General features: G+C 30.4%; 1 long non-coding RNA gene across 1 annotated transcript in view; it reads left to right on the plus strand.

Annotated features, from left to right (window-relative positions):
• The window catches only part of LOC128187133 (uncharacterized), a 49,840-nt gene that overhangs the window by 746 nt on the left and 21,627 nt on the right, over positions 1–27,467 (plus strand). The window contains exon 2 of the long non-coding RNA XR_008244037.1: positions 7,947–7,978. This is a non-coding gene — a long non-coding RNA (uncharacterized LOC128187133). The remainder of the gene's footprint in view (positions 1–7,946; positions 7,979–27,467) is intronic.

Here is a 27,467-nt window from a genome sequence, read left to right on the forward strand (position 1 = left end):
TTATAAGTTCAATGACATGAATCATTTGGTAGCAGTCAGACCCCTTATTACAAAATCATACCTTTATAACCCTCATTTGTCAACAATATACACAGAACACACAATATACAAAATTAAGCAAAATTTAAGCAGCGACAAAAACATTTTTGACATACATTTAACTCATTTAACTTACTATAATTTATCATGAACTTTTTGAGTCACTGTTTCCTTACATGTTTTCGTCGAGTAATATTTTTTAATATAAATTATTGTATGCCGAAAAAATCGATTGTATGTATTCTCCACTATATATGATTTTTACGCTTTGATTCATTCGACAATATTAAGAAACGAATTTAATCGCAAAGCATATTTCGTTTAAATTTGTTTATATCTACGGTATAATTGACTGTCGAATGTAAAAAACGCATGAACTTGACTTTAATGCTATATATAAACTTTAAGAATCAAATAAGCAGGAAGTTTTGCGTATTTCTTAGCATCTTAAGCAATGGTTTACTTGATAAGTCACAGACTAACTAGCATGAAAAATAATTAACAAGTGAAATATATAAATATTGATTCGAAGCCGTGTAAGGAGTATTTATTTAAATGTCATCTGGAGAGTTGGGTTGACATTTCGTCATGAAAGTGGTAGGGGACCCGAAATTAAATGAAGGCGTACTTTGACTGAATAGTTGCAGGAATTATAAAGTGATAAAATTATCACCAGGTTATTGGGTACACACAGCTCTTACGATATTTTCAATACCAATCGTTCTAAGAACTTTTATATGAAATAAAGTGTTTTCTTGGAACGTGTTTTGTTCCTGTTTGTTATGGGACGAACCTTTATCATTTTGTTTATACAAGGAATATCTGCTTAAACTCAGAGGTCTCGATCGTCGTGGCCATTTATAGACTGTATTGATCCCCTTTAATTTCATTTTGCTGCCTTATCTCAGAGAAAACAGTGAAATGTTGCTTTTGAGATACAAGACGCTTCACATAAACCATTGATTTGTGGTAGATGTAGATTACACTGCTAATAAAGTAAAACTTACTGTGGTTTTATGTATATTTATGATTGAATCTCCTACTTGCAGTTTTCAATCGGGTTTTGAAAGTTGTTTGCCGTAAAAGCCTCACATGAAATGCTTATAGCTCAGCTGAAAATTCTGAATCTGAAACATAATAAGTAACACTTGATTAATAAAAGTTCTCCTTTTTCAGTTTTTATTCCTTTAATCAAGAATAAATTTTAGTTTTATTTATTAAATTTATTTTAAACGGACATTGGTGACAATATATTAGTAGTAACCTCTTTAAAACACGAATAAAGAATCAAACTAAATTGATTCTAGTAACAAAAAGCAATGTTAAAGAATTGAATTAATCATAGCTTTCTATACATTTTAATACCAATAAAGCGATAAAATAATGGTATTAAGGTGTATTATTCGGTGACAACGGCTAAAACAATGTATTATCTAAGAAATACCATTTAAAACCCAATATTGTTTTTGATTTCTTTCAAAAGATTTAAACCGTGAAACTCGTTCATTCAAATTTTGAAAAAAGTAAAGGGTTTATCAAAAGTATTTAAACTGAATAATTTTGTTTACCCTGTTGTTACAGTAGCAGTATTGAGCATGTTTCGGAAAGTCTGTACTTGTGCTTTATAAGCCGTGTGTTTGTACCAAGAATTGATACATTTTCTATAAATAACCACAGTATAAGTGGACATACTCATACGAGGAACATTAAAAATAAATTGGTTCAACAAATAGTACAGTCGGAAGTTGTACTGAAAAAGTGTTTTTTCAAGTTAGCAGACTAGTTCAGTGGGTTCATAATCAAAATTTGCTTATATGAAAACTCCCATTTCTCTGTTTGAAATATCATTGTGTACTTAAAATTGCTTTCAAATAGTTATTGTGAAGTGTCATATGGCTCTTACGTAAAACTGATTTTTCAGTTCGACTTTTTCACTACATGTTTCCTCCCCCCATTAATTTCCATAAAATAAATTGATTTATAAAACTGATACATGAATAACCTGTTACATTGTTTTATTAAGATTTTTTTCTTTTAAAATGTTGGTTATTACCGTAAAGCCGGTCTTTTGGCGAAATAAAAATATGGCTGATATGGGCCAATAAGGTATACCATTAATTTTGGCGAATATTATTTTTATGAATCCATTTCCTTTAAGTAGAATTCTATTGTCATAAGATTTTAAATAGATCAGTATTTATTTCTCTTAAGCATGTACCCTAAGTCACCATTAAAAGGAGTAAATTTTCATATCCGATCTGTCTTCCAACACTTTAATATTTTCTATATTTGAGGTAAATAAAACTAATTTTTGGAGGGTCATATAAAAGTAACAAAAGTAACAAAATTATAAGTATTTTAATACTAATGCTCACCTCATTGAGTAAACATTTGGTGATTGTTTTTGTTAATTGTCAAAATAGTTTCAAAACATTTCTTTGTGATTATTGTTGACGAATGCATAGGTCATTCAATAGATATACCGATCACATTATCAGAGGTAATGTTACAGGGGCGAAATTACCCATAACCCTTTTGAATACATGTATTAAGGAATTCTTGTCAGGATGTGCTGTTTTGTTTACACGTATCACATTTCTTTTATTCCTAGAAATATTGTTTCGCTCATCAGGAAAACTAATAAATTGTCTATTTATATACAAATACTGTTTAGATTTTTTGTTTTACAGCGTCCATGAAATGTGATTTACAATTGGATCGAACAGCTTGAAAATATCAATGAAATGTTTTTGAAAAGTAGATTTGATCTTCGCACAATTTTCCAGGAAGTTTGAATTCTAAATAGAAGCGTTGCATGTGTAGTGCGCATAGAGTCCAAAGGCACAAATGTATGTTCATTTTCAATAGGTTAGTTATTATGAATTGGCCTTATAGGTCCCTTTTATTTGGCGCATAAATAGCTTCCTTCTCTACACTATGCAAATGTTGCTTTGTGACTTGTAAGAATTTTTCGTTCATGTTATGATATAACATTATTTGTGTGTATGCAACATGTACTTTGTCAAGGACAGCAGGTTCACTTTTTTAATTACCTAAGTATTCCCGAGACGATATATTAACAACAGTCTTTATTAGTTATTTTGCGATTGGGTGAAACACGGTTATTTTAGATGAACCGAAATCTATAAGTGCATGTACACCTGATAGCCAATGAAATTAGAAACGTCACCATACAGTTCAACAGCTTTGTTGCAATGTTGTAGAGAAAACCTTACACTAGTGCAGTTATAAGTTTCCTTTACCCTATCTTAATAAGAGAATATAAAAGATTTTCCAAGAACCAATTAACCTTGCTCTCAGAGTCGGCTTTATAATTATACTTCCTCTGAACATACGTAATCCAAAAGATAAAAAAGTAAAACTTAAACAAACGATGTTTTCAAGTTTGATGTGATCGAAATATCTGTGACCCTAGCTGACATTGATGTAATACGACAATTTATTTTCAAGTAATTGTACTTAAATTTTTAGATATTTTACTTCTAAAAATCTTTTCATTTTCATCATCAATGCATAATGCACTGTTGATCGGCATATGGAACGAAAGGGTACATTACTTTTGTTTTGGATCACACTGTTTGCAACTAAATTCACGGGTATTGTCTACTTCTGAGATTTTCAATTAATTTTGTTGACCATGTTATTACCTTGTCATGTACCTCCACATTTGAATAAGGATTCGTTTTAAATTTATCAATAATTGACTGTTTAAGCAATCATTTTTAGTTTGTCTTGTTAATATTCCTGCTTTTTTAATACTTGGATAAACATTTGTTTTAAATGTACAGTTCAAAGTATCAGTTTTTGAAATAAAGTTTTAAATATACAAAACTGAATAATAATCTTGAAATGTGTTTCAGTAACGTAGATAAAATGTAAACTATCATTATAGTTTTACTGTACTTAAGCTTTCTTTACAGTCTCTCTCTCTCTCTCTCTCTCTCTCTCTCTCTCTCTCTCTCTCTCTCTCTCTCTCTCTCTCGTCATTCAAATGTATAACATTCACCAAATTTGAAAGCCGTTTCTCGGAAATGGTGTTCTGTGATAATAAACACTCTTTCGTACATCGGAAAAGTGATCCGAAACTTAAACTAATAAGTTTAATTTAAGTTTCTATCGTGTAGGCGTTCGATTTGTCATGACCTTAATTTAGTCTGATCCTTTCTTGTGACTACGTTAAGAATAAAATAAATGAACAAGCAGCTAACTCCAAAAAGGAATGCTAATTTTCGATAAACATAAACTCCAACCTTTAATAATTTCTGTTTTGAAAATGTAAAAACATAATCTGGTGTTTATCTTTGTTAGATATGCGATTTACTTTACTAAAGAATTATTGCTGTGCATAACCTATTGGTTTAAAATTAAATGTGTTCGTTTATCAGTTAATACTATGTCAGGAATTTCAATGACTGAATTTCGTACTTGTTGACCTTGCTATAATATTTGTGAAATTGACAAAAGAGCTTGACACGAAACACAAAAATTCCCAGCTTATCTGAAATGAAAAAAGAACACTTAATCAATTTAAGACGTTGACAACGATTTTTCCGAAGGGATTTCAATCTATAATTAAGTTCGACTATTCTCTATACCTCTTTGAGAAGGACAGTTGTAATGTTATCTTTCTCAGAGACTTCAGTGACGAGATTTCGTGCCAGTTACAACAATTCAACACGGATTCCATAATAACAAATGTAGGAGTACATTTATTTTTTAATTAGTTCAGTCAGTTAAGTCTGTCAGAATGACTTTAATTTACATGTATGATTTTTCGAATCATGTGTTTATATTCGTCACTATTAAGCGTATTAGTCAAACAGATGTCAAACGCAGAACATGTCGAACATCCTACATAAAGTGACAATGCCTCGCAATAACTGTGTGTGTGACAATTAACATGCATGTGCATTTGGACTAAGTACTAATGCATGTACTGTCAGTAATTAGGACTAATGTATTCATGCAAAGAACAATCAAAATTAGTTTATTTAAACTTGAACAAATAGTTGGAATTGTACAAAGCAATGTAAAATGCTCAAAAGAAAGCCAAAAGTAGTTGAGTATCACTGTATCAATTACTATATAGAAAAAAAATGTATTCGAAGACTTTAAGAATTCTACATGTAAATTTCCATTCGGACTGGATATTCTTAAAGTGCTTTTCGCATTGAATATTCTGAATCTGTGTCCATTTCAAACTAGTAACAGTAAGTTTGAATTTAGAATTTTTACTACCGTTTTGAATGAAAAATGTGGAATGTAGAGAAAACTGTTTTATATAAGTCAATATTGTAGATTTTTACATTATCAAGAATTCTCATCCAAGATATTTTTGCATTCAGGAAGCAACGCGACTACATAACCGTATGCTGTTTTACTCTCCGTGTCAAATTTACTGTTTAGTGTTTAAGGGTTTTCCCCCAAATAAGGTTTTAATAGAGACGCAGTATAAAGGTTTATATGTAAGTATATCAATGACCATTAGAGATCCTTTTATCACAGAGAGCTAGTTATTTTTCTTCTTTTTAAATGATGGTTTTGTTACCTTTCGGAAGATGCTAGAGGTTTTACTGATGTAAAAAGTTTTACAAGACGTTATGCAGGATAACTTAGGAATCGCATCCATTTTTTAAATGTATTTAAAATAGCGTTATTGATATCTTCTCCTTGATTCGCTGTACTTTTGGATGCATCACCACCCTCTACAAATACAGAATTCTGACCCCTCCCCTGTTTCCGTTTCCGGGTTTGTCACAAAGAATGTAGATAAAGTACATTCGCACTTGAATAGAGAAAGCTTTTCCTATAACGGCAATAAGACTCACATATTCTCATAGGCAATGAACTTGCTCTTAGAGGCTTTGTGGACTGAATCAAATTGCTTATACATACCTCTCTTCTCCCGGAAAAACTGTAAATTTTTTGTCGATTCAGATTTTTGTGGATACATATATATCCCAACAAACGTTTTCAGGGAACGAAAGTTTGTAGTCATTGGTAGATGTATAATTTTTACCCATGGTACAGACTTTCTGAAATGACACAATATTCTGTTAATTAACATGTATACTAGAATTTGATATATGTATATGTTTTGATAAATGGTTTACACATTAATAAAAATCTGCTGGTATTAAATATACGTGTTGATATCATTTGATTAATGTATCATCCTTATATAACCTCCTAGAATTATCATCAAAAGAGACTTTAGTCACAATAAATACAACTTTAAGAAATGTTTTATGTCAGCAGAGTCAATTCATTTGTTTTCGTTCCCGGTATGTTATGTTCAAACACGAATTTTTTTCATATATAGTATGCAGGGCTAAAAACAGTCAAAGAAATTGTTAAGCGTTCAACACACTTGATGTGATATTTATTTTTAAAGATATAATATTTCAGGATCATAAAATTAATCGACATAAAATGCAAAAATGAACTGATTCAATTTATGACCACCTCTCTCTCTCTCTCTCTCTCTCATCAAATGCATTTAAAATTAAATAGTTTAAAGGAAAATATATTTTGAATAAAAATATACTAATTTCTTGTATCTCGGAATATTTGTGAAAATGAATTCATAAAGGGCTTTACCGGAACCAAAACAAAAAGAGTAAGATTACAATCACTTCAACTTCCTTGTTGTTTGTGACCTACATGTCTTTTGTTTGACCTGACCTCAATTAACCTTGGTCTGTTTTTATCACAATCTAACATTGAGTAGTTGTACGTGATTTCGCAGGATTTGACAGTATATCCTAAATTAACCTTTCAACGGATAACTTCCAACAATTATTCTTAAAATATACAACGCGATTCTAGATATTATTTTCATCTGCATAACATGGACACGGAACATAATAAAAGGGAATGCTCGCGTACAACTAATTGGTAAAGATCAACACGTAACATGACATATTACTAGTAATTTTCTGTGAATGAGTCTTTTACTTGTTGGCCCTGCGATGAATGTATTGTTATCTGGGAACCCTAACATAAAATAGACTTATATCAAGAGGGTTATTAGCCAACAAACTTTAAAAGAATTATGAATAGAAAACTTACCCAAATCAGGACGTTGTTAAATATTTTTAAAGGGAAATTTAATGCTAAATGAATATTATTTTTTGGGGACATTTCATGACAACAAGTGGTTAAATCTTTATTAAAGACACCAAACACTACAAGTTGATAATCAAACAAATTTATTCAATGCACTACGATCCATTATGGTTTTTAAAAATCTATACAAAGAACCACTGTAAATTTCTTTGATATAATATAAGAATAATTCAAACCGATTCTGGGATTTAATCATCGGTTACAGAAGTTTTTTTTCTAATTTCGATGAAAGTTTCATTCTCAGTGCAAAATTTTATACACCATGTAGCATTATTTATTTATGAATTATTAACCTTCAACGACCTTAGAACAAATGTGCATTCCTAATAAAATGTAAAAAAGGGTTTAAAATTTTCAGTGACAAGAACGTTTTGGCAGCAGTCAGTCCCCTTATTACAAGAAATACCTTTATAATTCACATTCGTCATAAATATATATAATGTAGAACAAGAATACACGGATCACAAAATTAGGCAAAAATTTAGCAGCGACATAAGCTTTTTTGAAATTTATCTCACATTACTTACTGTAATTTTTCATGAATTTTTTGAGTCACTGCTGTCTTACATGTTTTCGTTGAATGATATTTTTAAAAATATATCTTATGTATTGTCCATTACATCTGTGATTTTTTACGCTTTGATCCATTCGACAATATTTAGAAACGAATTCAATAGCTTAGCACATTTTTTTTTCGTTTGATTTGCGGCTTAATTGACTTCTGAATGTAAAACATATGAACTTGACTTTAATTTCAGATACAAAGTTAAAGAGTCAAACAAGCAGGAAGGTTTGCGTTTTTCTTAGCATCTTTAGCAATGGTTAACTTGATAAGTCACAGACTTACTAACATGAAAAATAATTAATAAGTGAAATATATAAACATCGATTCGAAGCAGTGTAAGGAGTATTTATTTAATGTTATCTTGAAAGTAGGGTTGATATTTCGTCATGAAAGTGGGACCCAGAATCAAATGAAGGCGTACTTTGACTGAATAGTTGTAGGAATTATATAGTGATAAAATTATAACAAGGTTATTGGGTACACACGGCTCTTACGATATTTTCAATACCAATTGTTCTAAGAACGACTGTTATATGAAATAAAGTGTTTTTCTTGGAACGTGTTTTGTTCCTGTTAGTTATGGAACGAACCTTTATCATTTTTGTTAACACAAGGAATATCTGCTTAATGAATGAGGTCTCGATCGTCGTGGCCATTTTTAGACTGTATTTATCCTTTAATAGGGCTCTGTATCAAAATATAAGGGATATCCAAATCTAATAGGTAAAAATATTGAAACAGTGCTGGTTTATTCATATCGAAATGGACAATCCCACGCCCTATGATTGTGCACTTTGTAATCAGCTAACACAGCAAAGACAGACGTACTATATCAGATTAAGTAAAGTCTATATGTATCAAAGGACTTGCTAAGTCTTAAACAAGTCTTGTCTCCTTGGCTTTAATATGAAGAATGTCTTAAAACACAAAGAACTTCTGGAGGGACAAAAGAAAACCAACTACAAAAATTAAAAAAACCAATGTAATTCCCTCTGTAAAAACACACCTTTTGATTGACCATATAAGGACCATATATCCCGAGGGCCTTAATTAAGTTAAGCCAGGTAAACCTAAGTGTTCTACCTGGATGATTTAATATAGAACTACATGTATTGCCAAAATATAATAATTATATTTTAACTAATCAATATCAATACTGTTATTAGATTTATTAATATAATAATTAATAAATCTCATACTATTACAATATCTATTTTTATTATTTACTTTATTATACTTCATAGCTGCACAATATCATGTGTTAAAATTATAGGCCGATCTGATGGTTAATTTATTGGCCATTCCGCCGCTTTGAAATGAATGTACACAAGATAATTTTAATGTGTTTTGAAATGAAAACAGATTTTTATTCATATATTGCTGGACAAAATTTTGACAAATAATCATTTCGCGATTTCGGAAAATCATTACGATGGAAAATAAACATAACTTGACAACGACCTTTACTCATTTCATTGCATTGATATGCTATGGAGAAATGGAATTGTTCATTAGAGTAAAAGTTTGTTCATATATTTATTTCTTATGAAAACCTACTGTTTTTCGTTGGCAATAACTTATAAACATGAAATCTTATTTGAATAGCTTATACAAAATAAGGTAGAGCCGAATTTCTCTCTGTTTGTGACCTTATTTTCTCTTGATTCTTCGGGGGCCATATCCATTCTTGCTATTGAATATTTTATGTAATGATACGCAAATCTGCGGCCACTTACTAATTTAAGATAAATTTTGAAGAATACCCTTACTTAGCTTTAAAAGTGTTAAATGAGAAAATTATGAATGAGTTTGTATGTTGCTTTATAGATACATAACGCTTCACATAACCCATTGATTTGTGGTAGATATAGATTACACTGCTTAATAAAGTAAAACTTACTGTGGTTTTATGTATATTTATGATTGAATCTCCTACTTGCAGTTTTCAATCGGGTTTGAAAGTTGTTTGCCGTAAAAGCCTCACATGAAATGTTTATAGCTCAGCAAAAAATTCTGAATCTGAAACATACTACGTATCACTTGATTAATAACAGTTCTCCTTTTTTAGTTTTTATTCCTTTAATCAAGAATAAATTAGTTTTATTTATAAAATTTATTTTAAACGGACAGTGGTGACAATATATTCAAAGGAAACCTCTTTAAAACACGAGTAAACAATCAAACTAAATTGATTCTAGTAACAAAAATCAATGTTAAAGAATTGAATTGATCATAACTTTCTATACATTTTAATACCAATAAAGCGATACAATAAGGTGTATTATTCGGTGACAACGGACAAATCAATGTATTATCTAAGATATACCCTTTAAAACCCAATATTGTTTTTGATTTTCCTTCAAACATTTTAAACCGTAAAACTCGTTCATTAAAATTTTGAAAAAAGTAAAAGATTTATCAAAAGTATTTAAACTGAATAATTTTGTTTACCCTGTTGTTACAGTAGCAGTATTGAGCATGTTTCAGAAAGTCTGTACTTGTGCTATATAAGCCGTGTGTTTGTACCAAGAAATGATACATTTTCTATAAATAACCACAGTGTAAGTTGACATAACCATACGAGGAACATTAAAACTAAATTAGTTCAGCAAATAGTACAGTCGGAAGTTGTACTGAAAAAGTGTTTTTTCAAGTTAGCAGCCTAGTTCAGTGGGTTTCATAGTCAAAATTTGCTTTTATGAAAACTCCCATTTCTCAGTTTGAAAAATCATTGTGTACTTAAAATTATTTTCAAATAGTTATCGTGAAGTGTCATATGGCTCTTACGTAAAACTGATTTTTCAATTCGACTTTTTCACTACATGTTTCCTCCCCCGATTAATTTGCATAAAATAAATTGATTTATAAAACTGATACATAAATAACCTGTAACATTGTTTTATTAAGATTTTTTCTTCTTTTAAAAATGTTGGTTATTACCGTATAGCCGGTATTTTGTCGAAATAAAAATTTGGCGGATTTGGACGTACAAGTTATACCATTAATTTTGGCAAATATTATTTTTATGAGTCCATTTCCTTTCAGTAGAATTCTATTGTCATAAGATTTTAAATAGATCAGTATCTATTTCTCTTAAGCATGTACCCTAAGTCACCATTAAAAGGAGTACATTTTCATATCCGACCTGTTTTCCAACACTTTAATATTTTCTATATTTGAGGTAAATAAAACTTATTTTTGGAGGGTCATACAAAAGTAACAAAAGTAAGTTATTATAAGTATTTTAATACTAATGCTCACCTCATTGAGTAAACATTTGGTGATTGTTTTTGTTAATTGTCGAAATAGTTTCAAAACATTTCTTTGTGATTATTGTTGACGAATGCATAGGTCATACAATAAATTTACCGATCAAATTATCAGGTAAAGTTAAATGGGCGAAATTACCCATAACCCTTTTGAATACATGTATTAAAGAATTCTTGTCAGGATGTGCTGTTTTGTTAACACTTTCGCATTACTTTTATTCATAGAAATATTGTTTCGCTCATCAAGAGAACTAATAAATTGTCTATTTATATACAAATACTGTTTAATTTTTTTGTTTTACAGCGTCCATGAAATGTGATTTACAATTGGACCGAAAAGCTTGAAAAATATCAATGAAATGTTTTTGAAAAGTATATTTGATCTTCCGACAATTTTCCAGGAAGTTTGAATTTTAAATAGAAGCGTTGCATGCGTAGTGTGCATAGAGTCCAAAAGGATAAATGTATGTTCATTTTCCATAGGTTGGTTATTATGAATTGGCATTATAAGTCCCTTTTATTTGACACACAAGTAGCTTCCTTCTCTACTCTATGCAAATGTTGCTTTGTGACTTGAATTTTTCGTTCATGTTATGATATAACATTATTTGTGTGAATGTAACATTTACTTTGTCATGGACAAAAAGTTCACTTTTTTAATTACCTAAGTATTCCCGAGACGATATATTAACAACAGTCTTTATTATCTATTTTGTGATTGGCTGAAACACGGTTATTCTAGATGAACTGAATTCTATAAGTGCATGTACACCTAAGCCAATGAAATTAGATACATCGTCATACAGTTTAACAGCTTTATTGCAATGTTGTACAGAAAACCTTATACCTGTGCAGTTATAAGTTTCCTTTACCCTATCTTAATAAGAGAATATAAAAGATTTTCCAAGAACCAATTAACCTTGCTCTCAGAGTCGGCTTTACAATTATACTTCCTCTGAACATACGTAATCCAAAAGAAAAAAAAAAACAAACGATGTTTTCACGTTTGATGTGATCGAAATATATGTGACCCTAACTGACATTGTTGTAGTACGTCAAATTATTTTCCAGTAATTGTACATAAGTTTTTAGATATTTTACTTGTAAAAATCTTTTCATTCTCTTCATCAATGCATAATGGACTCTTGTTCGGCATATGGAACGAAAGAGTCCATTACTTTTGTTTTAGATCACACTGTTTGCAACTATATTCACGGGTACCGGTATTGTCTACTTCTGAGATTTTCAATTACTTTTGTTGACCTTGTCATGTACCTCCACATTTGAATAAGGATTCGTTTTAAATTGATAAATAATTGACTGTTTAAGCAATCATTTGTAGTGTTTGTTAAGTCTGTCTTGTTAATGTTCCTGCTTTCTGAATACTTGGATAAACATTTGTTTTAAATGTACAGTTCAAAGTATCAGTTTTTGAAATGAAGTTTTAAATATACAAAACTGAATAATATCTTGAAACGTGTTTCAGTAGGGTAGATGAAATGTAAACTATCATTTATAGTTTTACTGTACTTAAGCCTTCTTTACAGGTAAGATAGTAGAAATAAATACCACGTAAGTATACGCCTCTATAAACTCCCCCCCTCTCTCTCTCTCTCTCTCTCTCTCTCTCTCTCTCTCTCTCTCTCTCTCTCTCTCTCTCTTTGAAAGCCGTTTCTCGGAATGGTGAATTGTGATAATAAACACCCTTTCGTACATCGGAAAAGTGATCCGAAACCTAAACTAATAAGTTTCATTTAAGTTTCCATCATGTAGGCGTTCGATTTGTCATGACCTAAATTTAGTCTGATCCTTTCTTGTGACTACGTTAAGAATAAAATAAATGAACAACCAGCTAACTCCAAAAAGGAATGCTAATTTTTTTTATATACATTAACTCCAACCTTTAATAAATGTACAAACATAATCTGCTGTTTACCTTTGTTAGATAGATGCAATTTACTTTCATAAAGAATTGTTGCTGTGCATAACCTATTGGTTTCAAAATAAAAATGTTCGTTTATCGGTTATTACTATGCCAGGAATTTCAGTGACCGAATATCGTACTTCATGACCTTGCTATAATGTTTGTGAAATTGACGAAAGAGCTTGACACGAAACACAAAATTTTTCAGCTTATCTGAAATGTAAAAAGAACACTTAATCAATTTAAGACGTTGACAACGATTTTTCCGAGGGGATTTCAATCAATAATTAAATTCGGCTTTTCTCCATACCTCTTTGAGAAGGACAGTTGTAATGTTATCTTTCTAAGAGACTTCAGTGCCGAAATTCCGTGCAAGTTACAACAATTCAACACGGATCCCATAATAACAAATGTAGGGGGACATTTATTTTTTTGGAGTTGATTTCAATCAACTCTCTTATGCACTTACTCGGGCAAACCAAAAACGAAACAGTGTTTGGACCTAAGCACAAATAAATACCGCTGACAACACTGAGTTCCTGAAAATAATCGATAACTTCAGATGCAATGTATTCTAAAGCATTGTTTTTCAAGAAACCTTTTTATTAATACCATGAATATAGTAAGATTTTAAATGGTACAAACGGTTTAGATATTTTTGAAGTCGTATGTATTCATACGCTAGACTTCAATGTACTAGTCTCGTTCAACCAGACGCTCGGATGTCTCCGTTAATATCCGACAAAACAGAAAGTCTCTCTTGCCTGTCGGAGATAAACGGAGACAGTCGAGCGTTTGGTTGAACAAAACTAGAATTCAATCTTGCCTGGATCCATACAATTTCTCGGAAATATTTCGAATACTGATACTACTTGCCATGCAAAATCACTTATCGCTGATGTAAAAATTAATGATAATCGATAAAATCAACTCCCGTCAGTACTTCAGTACTTTGATTAGTTAGTTCATTCAGTTAAGTCTGTCAGAATGACTTTAATTTAACTGTATAATTTTTTGCATCATGTGTTTATATTCGTCACTATTAAGCATATTAGTCAAACAGATGTCGAACACGAAATATGTCGAACATCCTACATAACGTGACAATGCTTCGCAATAACTGTGTGTGTGACAATTAACATGCATGTGCATTTGGACTAAGTACTAATGCATGTACTGTCGGTAATTAAGACTGAGGTATAAATGCTAGGAACAATCAAAATTAGTTTATTTAAACTTGAACAAACAGTTGGAACTGTACAAAGCAATGTAAAATGCTCAAAAGAAAGCCAAAAGCAGTTGAGTATCACTGTATCAATTTATATATCAAGAACTACTATAAAGAAAAAGAATGTATTCGGAGACTTTAAGAATTCTACATGTACATTTCCATTCGGATTGGATATTCTTAAAGTGCTTTTGGCGTTGAATATTTTTAACCTTTGTCCATTTCAAACTAGTAACAGTAAGTTTGGATTTTAAATTTTTATTATCGTTTTGAATAAAATATGAGGAATGTAGAGAAAACTGTTTTATATAAGTTTAGGCTTTCAATATTGTAGATTTTTACATTATCAAAAATTCACATCCAAGATATTTTGGCATTCAGGAACAAGGCGACTACATAACCGTATGTTGTTTTACTATCCTTGTCAAATCTATTGTTTGGTGTGCAAGGGTTTCTTCCAAAGAAGTTTTTTTAATAGAGACGCAGCATAAGGTTTTATATGTATGTATATAAGTACGTCCGCAGTTGTATAGAGAAATCTTTTCCTATAACGGCAATGAAACTTATATATTCTCAAAGGTAATGAACTTGCTCTTAGAGGCTCTGTGGACTGAATCAAATTGCTTATACATACCTCTCTTCTCCCGGACAAACTGTAAATTTTTGTGGATACATATATATCCCGACAAATGTTTTCAGGGAACGAAAGTTTGTAGTGTTGTCAATTATGTATATCATTTTGATTTCATTCATTCTACAGTGTCAATACATTGTACTATTTTAGAAGGATTTTACAAAATCATAGTTTATATCACTCTCATTGGTAGATGTATAATTTTTACCGATGGTACAGACTTTTTGAAATGGCACAATATTCTGTTAATTAAAATGTATACAAGAATTTAAAATATATATACGTTTTGATAAATGGTTTACATATTAATAAAAATCTGCTGGTATTAAATATAGGTGTTGTTATTATTTGATTAATGTATCATCTTTATATAACCTCCTAGAATTATCATCAAAAGAGACTCTAGTCACAATAAATCCAACTTTAATAAATGTTTTATGTCAGCAGAGTCAATTTATTTGTTTTCGTTCCCGGTATGTTATGTTCAAACACTAATTTTTTTCTCATATATAGTATGCAGGGCTAAAAAAATCTAATTCATTTAAAAAATTAACTCAATTACTTTTTCAATGAGCCTATCCTTGTTGAAGGATCAAATTAAAAACAACAAACGAAACAGTCAACAATTTTTTTAGCCTTCAACACACTTGAGGTGATATTTTTAAAAAAGAAATAATATTTCAGGATGATAATATCAAAGGACGACATAAAATGCAAAAATGAACTGATTCAACTTATGACCGCCTCTCTCTCTCTCTCTCTCTCTCTCTCTCTCTCTCTCTCTCTCATCAAATACATTTAAAATTAGAAAGTTTAAAGGAAAAGATATTTTGAATAAAAATATACTAATTTTTGTATCATAGAATATTTATGAAAATGAATTCATAAAGGGCTTTACCGGAACCAAAACAAAAAGAGTAAGATTACAATCAGTACAACTTCCTTCTTGGTTGTAACCTACATGTCTTTGGCTTAACCCTGACCTCAATTAACCTTGTTATCTTTTTATCACAATCTAACATTGAGTAGTTGTACGTGGTTTCACTGGATTTGACAGTATATCCTAAATTAACCTTTCAACGGATTACTTCCAACAATTATTCTTAAAATATACAACGCCATTCTAAAAGTTATTTTCATCTGCATAACATAGACATGGAACATAATAAAAGGGATTGCTTGCGTACAAGTAATTGGTAAAGATCAACATGTAACTTGACCTATTACTATAGTGATTTCCTGTGAATGAGTCTTTTACTTGTTGGCCCTGCGATGAATGTATTGTTATCCAGGAATCCTAACATAAAATAGACTTATATCAAGAGGGTTATTAGCCAACAAACTTTAAAAGAATTATGAATAGAAAACCTACCCAAATCAGGACGTTGTTAAATATTTTTAAAGGGAAATTTAATGCTAAATGAATATTATTTTTTGGGGACATTTCATGACAACGAGTGGTTAAATCTTTATTAAAGACACCAAACACTACAAGTTGATAATCAAACAAATTCATTCAATGCACAACGATCCATTATGGTTTTTAAAAATCTATACAAAGAACCACTGTAAATTTCTTTGATATAATATAAGAATAATTCAAACCGATTCTGGGATTTAATCATCGGTTACAGAAGTTTTTTTTCTAATTTCGATGAAAGTTTCATTCTCAGTGCAAAATTTTATACACCATGTAGCATTATTTATTTATGAATTATTAACCTTCAACGACCTTAGAACAAATGTGCATTCCTAATAAAATGTAAAAAAAGGGTTTAAAATGTTCAGTGACAAGAACGTTTTGGCAGCAGTCAGTCCCCTTATTACAAGAAATACCTTTATAATTCACATTCGTCATAAATATATATAATGTAGAACAAGAATACACGGATCACAAAATTAGGCAAAAATTTAGCAGCGACATAAGCTTTTTTGAAATACATTTATCTCACATTACTTACTGTAATTTTTCATGAATTTTTTGAGTCACTGCTGTCTTACATGTTTTCGTTGAATGATATTTTAAAAAATATATCTTATGTATTGTCCATTACATCTGTGATTTTTTACGCTTTGATTCATTCGACAATATTTAGAAACGAATTCAATAGCTTAGCACATTTATTTTTCGTTTGATTTACGGCTTAATTGACTTCTGAATGTAAAACATATGAACTTGACTTTAATTTCAGATACAAAGTTAAAGAGTCAAACAAGCAGGAAGGTTTGCGTTTTTCTTAGCATCTTTAGCAATGGTTAACTTGATAAGTCACAGACTTACTAACATGAAAAATAATTAATAAGTGAAATATATAAACATCGATTCGAAGCAGTGTAAGGAGTATTTATTTAATGTTATCTTGAAAGTAGGGTTGATATTTCGTCATGAAAGTGGGACCCAGAATCAAATGAAGGCGTACTTTGACTGAATAGTTGTAGGAATTATATAGTGATAAAATTATAACAAGGTTATTGGGTACACACGGCTCTTACGATATTTTCAATACCAATTGTTCTAAGAACGACTGTTATATGAAATAAAGTGTTTTTCTTGGAACGTGTTTTGTTCCTGTTAGTTATGGGACGAACCTTTATCATTTTGTTAACACAAGGAATATCTGCTTAATGAATGAGGTCTCGATCGTCGTGGCCATTTTTAGACTGTATTTATCCTTTAATAGGGCTCTGTATCAAAATATAAGGGATATCCAAATCTAATAGGTAAAAATATTGAAACAGTGCTGGTTTATTCATATCGAAATGGACAATCCCACGCCCTATGATTGTGCACTTTGTTATCAGCTAACACAGCAAAGACAGACGTACTATATCAGATTAAGTAAAGTCTATATGTATCAAAGGACTTGCTAAGTCTTAAACAAGTCTTGTCTCCTTGGCTTTAATATGAAGAATGTCTTAAAACACAAAGAACTTCTGGAGGGACAAAAGAAAACCAACTACAAAAATTAAAAAAAACCAATGTAATTCCCTCTGTAAAAACACACCTTTTGATTGACCATATAAGGACCATATATCCCGAGGGCCTTAATTAAGTTAAGCCAGGTAAACCTAAGTGTTCTACCTGGGTGATTTAATATAGAACTACATGTATTGCCAAAATATGATAATTATATTTTAACTAATCAATATCAATACTGTTATTAGATTTATTAATATAATAATTAATAAATCTCATACTATTACAATATCTATTTTTATTATTTACTTTATTATACTTCATAGCTGCACAATATCATGTGTTAAAATTATAGGCCGATCTGATGGTTAATTTATTGGCCGTTCCGCCGCTTTGAAATGAATGTACACAAGATGATTTTAATGTGTTTTGAAATGAAAACAGATTTTTATTTATATATTGCTGGACAAAATTTTGACAAATAATCATTTCGCGATTTCGGAAAATCATTACGATGGAAAATAAACATAACTTGACAACGACCTTTACTCATTTCATTGCATTGATATGCTATGGAGAAATGGAATTGTTCATTAGAGTAAAAGTTTGTTCATATATTTATTTCTTATGAAAACCTACTGTTTTTCGTTGGCAATAACTTATAAACATGAAATCTTATTTGAATAGCTTATACAAAATAAGGTAGAGCCGAATTTCTCTCTGTTTGTGACCTTATTTTCTCTTGATTCTTCGGGGGCCATATCCATTCTTGCTATTGAATATTTTATGTAATGATACGCAAATCTGCGGCCACTTACTAATTTAAGATAAATTTTGAAGAATACCCTTACTTAGCTTTAAAAGTGTTAAATGAGAAAATTATGAATGAGTTTGTATGTTGCTTTATAGATACATGACGCTACACATAAACCATTGATTTGTGGTAGATATAGATAACACTGCTTAATAAAGTAAAACTTACTGTGGTTTTATGTATATTTATGATTGAATCTCCTACTTGCAGTTTTCAATCGGGTTTTGAAAGTTGTTTGCCGTAAAAGCCTCACGTGAAATGTTTATAGCTCAGCTAAAAATTCTGAATCTGAAACATAATACGTATCACTTGATTAATAAAAGTTCTCCTTTTTCAGTTTTTATTCCTTTAATCAAGAATAAATTAGTTTTATTTATAAAATTTATTTTAAACGGACAGTGGTGACAATATATTCAGAGGAATCCTCTTTAAAACACGAGTAAACAATCAAACTAAATTGATTCTAGTAACAAAAAGCAATGTTAAAGAATTGAATTGATCATAACTTTCTATACATTTTAATACCAATAAAGCGATACAATAGTGGTAATAAGGTGTATTATTCGGTGACAACGGACAAATCAATGTATTATCTAAGATATACCCTTTAAAACCCAATATTGTTTTTGATTTTCCTTCAAACATTTTAAACCGTAAAACTCGTTCATTAAAATTTTGAAAAAGTAAAAGATTTATCAAAAGTATTTAAACTGAATAATTTTGTTTACCCTGTTGTTACAGTAGCAGTATTGAGCATGTTTCAGAAAGTCTGTACTTGTGCTATATAAGCCGTGTGTTTGTACCAAGAAATGATGCATTTTCTATAAATACCACAGTGTAAGTTGACATACTCATACGAGGAACATTAGAAATAAATTGGTTCAGCAAATAGTACAGTCGGAAGTTGTACTGAAAAAGTGTTTTTTTCCTCAAGTTAACAGCCTAGTTCAGTGGGTTTCATAGTCAAAATTTGCATTTATGAAAACACCCATTTCTCAGTTTGAAAAATCATTGTGTACTTAAAATTGTTTTCAAAGTCGATGAATTATAGTTATCGTGAAGTGTCATATGGCTCTTACGTAAAACTGATTTTTCAGTTCGACTTTTGCACTGCATGTTTCCTCCCCCATTAATTTCCATAAAATAAATTGATTTATAAAACTAATACATGAATAACCTGTTACATTGTATTATAAAGATTTTTTCTTCTTTTAAAAATGTTGGTTATTACCGTATAGCCGGTATTTTGGCGAAACAAAAATTTGGCAGATTTGGGCCTACAAGTTATACCATTAATTTTGGCAAATATGATTTTTATGAGTCCATTTCCTTCTAATAGAATTCTAATAGATGAGAACTTATATCTCTTAAGCAAATACCCTAAGTCACCATTAAAAGGGGTAAATTTTCATATCTGCCTGGCTTCCAACACTTTAATATTTTCCTATATTTGAGGTCAATGATATACTTTTTTATGGAGTCATGCAAATATAACATTGTGCGTTTACAATGAAGTTATTTAAAGTAATTCTAATACCAATGCTTACCCCATTGCGTAGAATTGATGATTGTTTTTTTTTTTGAATAGTCAAAATACTTTCAAAAACATTTATTTGTTGACGAATGCATATGCCTTATCATAAATATACCGATCACATTATCAGAGGTAATGTAACAGGGGCGAAATTACCCTTTTGAATACATGTATTAAAGAATTCTTGTCAGGGTGTGCTGGTTTTTGGTTTTAATTTTTTTTTACCCCTTTCGCATTTCTTTTATTCATAGAAATTTTGTTTCACTCATCAGGAAACTAATAGGACCGAATTTGACCGAACAGCTTGAAAAATATCAATGAAATGTTTTTAAAAAGTAAGTCGTAAGATTCCCAAAATTTTCCAGGAAGTTTGATTTTTGATAGGAGCGTTGCATGCGTAGTGTGCATAGAGTCCAAAAGCATAAATGATATTCATTTTCCATCGGTTGGTTATTATGAATTGGCCTTATAGGTCCCTTTAATTTGACATAAATAGCTTCCTTCTTTACTCTATTCAAATAATGCTGTGTAATTTGTTAGAATTTTTTGTTCATGTTATAATTTAAGATTATTTGTGTGTTTCTAACATCTACAGTGTCATGGACAGAAAATTCATTTTCTTAATTACCTAATTTTTCCGGGAAGATATATATAACAGCAGTCTTTATTATTTATTTTGTGTGATTGGCTCAAACACGGTTATTTTACATGAACTGAATTCTATAAGTGCATGTACACCTTAAAGCCGATGAAATTAGACACATCGCCATACAGTTCAACAGCTTTGTTGCAATGTTGAAGAGAAAACCTTATACTTGTGCAGTTATAAGTTTTCCTTACCCTATCTTAATAAGAGAATATAAAAGATTTTCTAAGAGCTATATAATATAATCTTGATCTCAGAGTCGGCTTTATGATTTTACTTCCTCTAAATGTAAGTAATCCAAAAGGTAGAAGAGTTGAACCTATACAAACGATATTTTCAAGTTTGATATGATCGAAATATCTGTGACCCTAATTGACATTAATGTAGTACATCAAATTATTTTCCAGTAATTGTACTTAATTCTTTTTTTTATATTTTACTTGTAAAAATCTTTTTAAGATTAATGTCCAAATGCTTTCGTTCTCATAATCTATGCATAATGCACTGTTGATCGGCATATGGAACGAAAGAGTCCATTGCTTTTGTTTTAGATCACACTGTTTGCAACTATATACACGCGTATTGTATTATTCTGAGATTTTCAATAAATGTTGTTGGTTTTGTTAGTGTCAAAAGATTATGATTAGAGCCTTATGTGATATTATACAATCATTGCTGTGTTTTTGGTCGATATGTGAATCATTTTTAAGGTATTGGAAAAGTACAATATCTACCGAGCCCCCAGGCTGTAGTTTTCTCTAAAACGCCTGGTTTCTCTTCATCTCCTTAACACTCTATACCTTTTTGGTACAAAATAATAACCTAGCTCATTACGTTTAATCATCAGGGGTATAACGCTATTCAAATGAATGGTTCTTGGCATGTCATACTAGTGAAGGAATTCTAGCCAACCACAACTTCGTGATCAAAACTTAGGTGTGTGTTTTGCTTTTCCCAAAACAAGTTTATTTGAATAGAGACGTAGTGTCAGTTATAATAGATTTGTATTTATTTTCCGTCAGTCGGCCATGAGCAATGACCCTAAAAGCCTCTTTATTATAGCTTTTTGCTTGTTGATATTTAAATTTAAGCTTATTTAGACATTGATATTTGAAAATGAGCCAAACCAGTGCTTTCTTTACGTAAACTTCAGATATTTAGATTTTTTGTCGGGGTGGGGGGGGGGGGGCATGAACTTTGAATGAATTGTACACCTTGGCTGCGAAGTGATGTCCGTACAAATAGTCTTCTTCATACAAACTACAACACCCCTGCAAATGTGTTCGGAATGTTTTCTTTATCATAGCTAAGTATGTGATAAATCCAGAGGTGCTCGAATGTAAGTTCACGAGACTTCACCAAGATTTGTTCAGTTCCTGTTTTTCGGGCCGAAGTGTAATTGTTCTGATAATATTCTCAAACTACGCAAATACTTGTTGTTTTTCATATCAAATCCTACTTTGATTTATGTTAAAACATGAAAATCTTTTAAGAGTATGTCTGACCATCTAGCGGTAATTAATATTAAACGATAATATTCAGAACAGAGTTATTGTTCGTGTTCAACCACGTGTAGAGTGATTGAAAATATAAACATTTGGTTGCTTAATAAAATCATAGCCATATTTGATGCTTGTGGTGAGCAATACCATGTTTTTTAAAAAAATAATAGGTGTCCATTTTGCATAAAAAAGTATATTGAGCCATTTTCAAGAAACATTCTGTATAAAATACTATAGTCTGTTTCACTACTGATGCTATCACTAGGTCAGGCGCGGATCGAAAATTAATCCTAATGGGGGTTCCTTAGTAAGCATGTTAATTGCTGCAACAGCAGACAAAAACTATTTTTTGTATTGTCACATTTATTTCTAGAACAAATTCTATCGACCAATAAATGAAGATAAAGTTCAAAATAAATAAACATAAATAAATTTTTATATTTGACAACAAGTACACGTACCTAAATTCTATGAAATAGACTATAAATACGAGGCGCGATTTTTACTGCGAAACTGAAAAGGTAAAATAAAACACGGGGTCTAAAATTTAAATGACAATAACATTCGCAGGGGTGTACTAGTATCCAGCTGAATTTGACGTGAGATAGAGATTAAACAAAAAATCAATATAGATTTTCCTAGCAAAGTCAATTATTACTTTACTTGCTATAGTTGTGTAAAAAAAATAAACTTGATAAGCTTGTTTTAATTGTCGTAGTTTGAGTTTTCGTCGAATTCGACTATTCTGGTTCACATAATTATAGTGGAGAACGTTTCTGAGAATTAAAATCACTATTATGTATGACATTTATTTTCAAAAGTTTTCGGGAATGTACGATGATTATGATTCTGTGGAAGGAATAGATACATAGAAAAGTAATGCAGTGACGTTAAAACAACTTAACTCAAACGTATAATGTATGTAGTGATATATATTTAAGAATATCAACAGCTCAGTGATATGTTTTTTGCTTTGAAAGTGGTTTGTTCCTTGTTTGTTATGAAATGTCTGGTCCACTTAAAATTATATACATTTAAGCATGTCTAAATTAAACATAAAATTCTCCTTGCCTTTTTGAAGTTAATAAAAAAAATATTAACCATACAAAGAGCACAAAAAGCACACGGCGGATGTGACTTGGTCAGGAGAGGATGCTCACTCCTCCTTGGCACCTGATTCTACCTCTATACTTTTAGACGTCCGTGTTGCTCTGCTTTGAATTTGTATTTCGTTTTATGGATTTTTGAGATGGTTGACAGTTTGTTATTTTCATTTTCATCTACACAACCTAATTTGAAAATTTTCTATTGAGATATTCTCTTGTTTAAACATTTTGATGAGAACGATATCTGCAGAAGAACACGAATCGAAATCAATGAACATAGTTTTACATCGACCTATTGCTAATGAAATTCATCGATATTATAATACGAAATCAAATTTTACAAACACAACAGCTCACTTGAAATTATCATCATAGTGAAGTGCAGTTTATTCGTACAAAAACAAAATGCTATCTTAATCATTAAGATTGATACATTTAATGCGTCATTAACCCTTTTCATTCGAATAAAGATCCCTTTTTAATTTGATAAATATTTGACTAATAAAGCAATCATCTTTCGTGTTTGTTTCTCTTCCTTGTTAATGTTCCTGTTTTTTTATGGTTTATTTTTCAAAAATGTACCGTTCTGACAATGTACTAGTTTTTTAAAATGAAGTTTCATTTTTTTACCATCTGAGAATAATTCTTAACTATAGTAAAGGAACCGTGCATAATGTTTAATCCTTATCTATCGTTCAAATGGAAAGTTACTGTTATACAACGAAACTAATAGTTATAATAGTGCGCTCTCTCTCTCTCTCTCTCTCTCTCTCTCTCTCTCTCTCTCTCTTTCAACTTGTCAGCAAGTGTTTGATCAGCATTAATCAACGTTCAAATTATAATTTCTGACAAATATTCTTTGAGAGTATAAAAGTAATTGGCTTATTCTCGTCTTATAAAAGAGGTCTGCTTTATGATAGAACGATAACACAATGTCTAATCCAATGACTTGCTATGTCTGTAAACAACATAGTTCGTACAATTTCATGACCTATTCCTGAGAATTTTCAATGAATGATAATCTTACTTGTTGATCTTGCTAATACACTTGTGGGAGTGACGGGAGAACTTGACACAAAAGGTTCTAAGCTGACAAATCTGTATCTGAAATATAAAAAGGGCACAATGAATTTAATATAAAAGATATTTATAAACACCAGATACGTTTTTTCTGTTTAAATACAAACCACGGAACTCTTGAATTTTAAGATATGAATATATAATTAAACAAAAAAAAAAAAAAAAAGGATTCCTAGTACTAATAATCACCGTATTTTCATAACAACGGTATCTAATCCTTGATTGTAATGTCGAAAAAAATATAAATATGAAAAAGAGAACATCTTAAATATGATAACCATGCTTCTTAATATCTGTATATGGAGATGCACATACAACTCATTCTTACTAAGTTTTGATAAATGTACTTAATTTATCCATAACCTTTGAAAAAAAAAATATGCCAGGGATAAGGAAAGAAAATGAAACAACATGTAGGGAAGTAGTACAGAAAAGTTAAATACTTATGTGAAAGTGAAATGTTATTTGATTGTCACGTTCTCAATTCATTTAAAATTACTAAAAGTAAAGCACATTAAAAGCGAAGACTTCAAGATATCATTGTGTACATTTTAACTATACAAAACTTTTTTTCAAATGTTACCCATTCTGGTATCAGACTCTTTCTTCAAAACGTATACAATTTTTAATCAATTGGATTTATATAATTCAGTTTCCCTTTTTAATATATTTCTTTAATTTGTGTTTTTGAGTTGTTTAAAACACTAAGAATGACTAAATATTTCATATTTTGTTTATAAAAAAAAAAAACCCTTGTAACAGATTTGTTTTAGCTGTTGTATAGTTAGCTTTACTGATTCCTTTCTTCCGTTAAAGAAAAAAGGTTGATGTTGAAACAAATCCAACAAATAAACCTTTTTTTATTTTAGCATGACTTTGGAGTGTGGTCTTCTTTTGTTGGTTACGCAAAGCATATGCCATGGTCTGAGAATCATTCTTTGTTAACTACATTTGATTCAAATAACACTTTGACATACGCTTCCAAATGCTTTGTGCGTTTTATGAAACTATGTTAAAAATATCTCTATAAACAACACGCCAAATAAAGTAATCGAAATACCCAATCCTTTAAAAATTATTTATAGGGATCTGTGATGCTTATCAAATTACACAATTGTGTTGCAAATTAAGCGTTCTTTTAAATATATTAAGACTAATATCTCTTACTTGATTTATCTTAGATTTAATGAGCTTGCTTTCAGAGTCTTTGTATGCTACAGTGCTTAGTTAACACGCAGATCCGGACTCCAATATTGAGTTCATAACGCATCAGATTTTTGCTGACATGTTTATACTCTATCCATCGTTTTAGGAAAACGAAAATTGTAGTTGATGTTTTTATTTTAACGTTTTTCACTTTTAAATAACGTTTATATAAAAATGACAAAAGAGATTATGTTTAATAAACTTCTGTTTGTCATATTTTTGAGTGAAAGGCTATTTATATAAAGGTCCTATATAATAATTGGAATGCTACATACTTATTACCAAAAAGTCTTTTTCCTACCAAAACAATAAATGATATGAATAATAATGTTTTTCATATAAGTTCAAATTACATGCAGAATTATCATAGTAGCAGAATTTGCAGCAAAAATAAATTCTAATATACTGTTCATATTGTTTAATATGTACTTTAATTATCAATGCCCACTGCTATAGGTTAAATCGCGTGATCGACCAGTAACACCAGTAACACCATGTTGAGATTGTTGACTGAATGTTAATGTTTGTAGTTTGAATTTTTATTTAGAATTGCTGTGTCGGGAAAAATTTTATTCCTGGTAGTAATGGGATATACGTATCATTTGACCTATTGGTCTTTTTAAATACTTGGAAAGAAAAACTTGATATTAATTTATCTGATAAAATGTGCGTTAGATGATGTTTGACAACAAATGTAATTTTCCTATTGAAGCAAAACAGGTTTAAAGATTATAACTTCATAGCTTATTTCATAAAATTTTGGAAGAATCCTCTCTGTGTTTACGGAACAAAAAAATAATTGGATGCTTGACAAAACTACACTAAGTATACACTGAGTATACATGAAGGGATTTCTAAAAAACCACCTATCAAAATGTCAAATATGAACGAGGAACACAATTTTGCATTTATTTTTCCTCAAAATAGTGTATGTGTTGATATCTTGATTAGAAATGAAAATTATACGAAGAGTACGACTCTTATATGAGTACAATTCTATGTTATAATAATTGAAATATTTTTTCTTTGAACATACTAAAACTTGTTTTTTTTCGCTGTAGTCCAAATGTAAGAGTCCCGGTTTAAAAAAAAACCCCACTTATCTAAGTATATTGATTTAAAAAAAGAAGAGGAAAAAGCTTCAGGTGTAAACATGTCTTATGTCATAAAACAGTTCCGTGTATGGTTATATTTTAAGATGTCTATCTTTTGCCTTGCCCATATTCATGTTGTTAATCATGTGTGCAGAATGGAGTTATTACGAAGGAAATTTCCTAGGCGCTAAAATTTGAACATAGTTCGAAGAATTCAGCGTTTAGTTCGTCGGAAACTATCAAAAGCATTTGTCGTCCTCGTTTTTTTTCTCATTGTAATCTGTAAATACTAATTAAAATGAATGAGTGATAAGACAAGTTACTGATTGTTTCATACGCCAATGTTCTCCAAATATTCACACATTATGAGATAACCATGACTATCATCCATATAAAAACATTAATTTCATGTTCGTCAGCACATGAGGGTTGCTTTCGAGTAAATAAAATATATTCAAGTGAAAAAGCGCGAGCGCACTTTTTTTTTAAATTAGAGGAAATCTAATATTACTTTAAATTTGGGCTTTTTATCAAAGTGTTTATTTCTTATCTTTATCATACAAATATCTTTTGATGATTTTATGTAAAATATGCAAAAACAAAAGAGTTATATGAAATGTTCTTATTCTTGTCTCTATCGGACACACATTTCATTAAAGGACCCTGCACTATACATAATTATACGTGTTTTGATTTATGTAATAACTGTAACAGCTATATAGTGGAATAGTGAGTTGTTATTGTGTAGATTTGGATGGAA

The sequence above is a fragment of the Crassostrea angulata genome, chromosome 1 (assembly GCF_025612915.1).
Source record: "Crassostrea angulata isolate pt1a10 chromosome 1, ASM2561291v2, whole genome shotgun sequence".
Taxonomy (NCBI): Eukaryota; Metazoa; Mollusca; class Bivalvia; order Ostreida; family Ostreidae; genus Magallana; species Magallana angulata.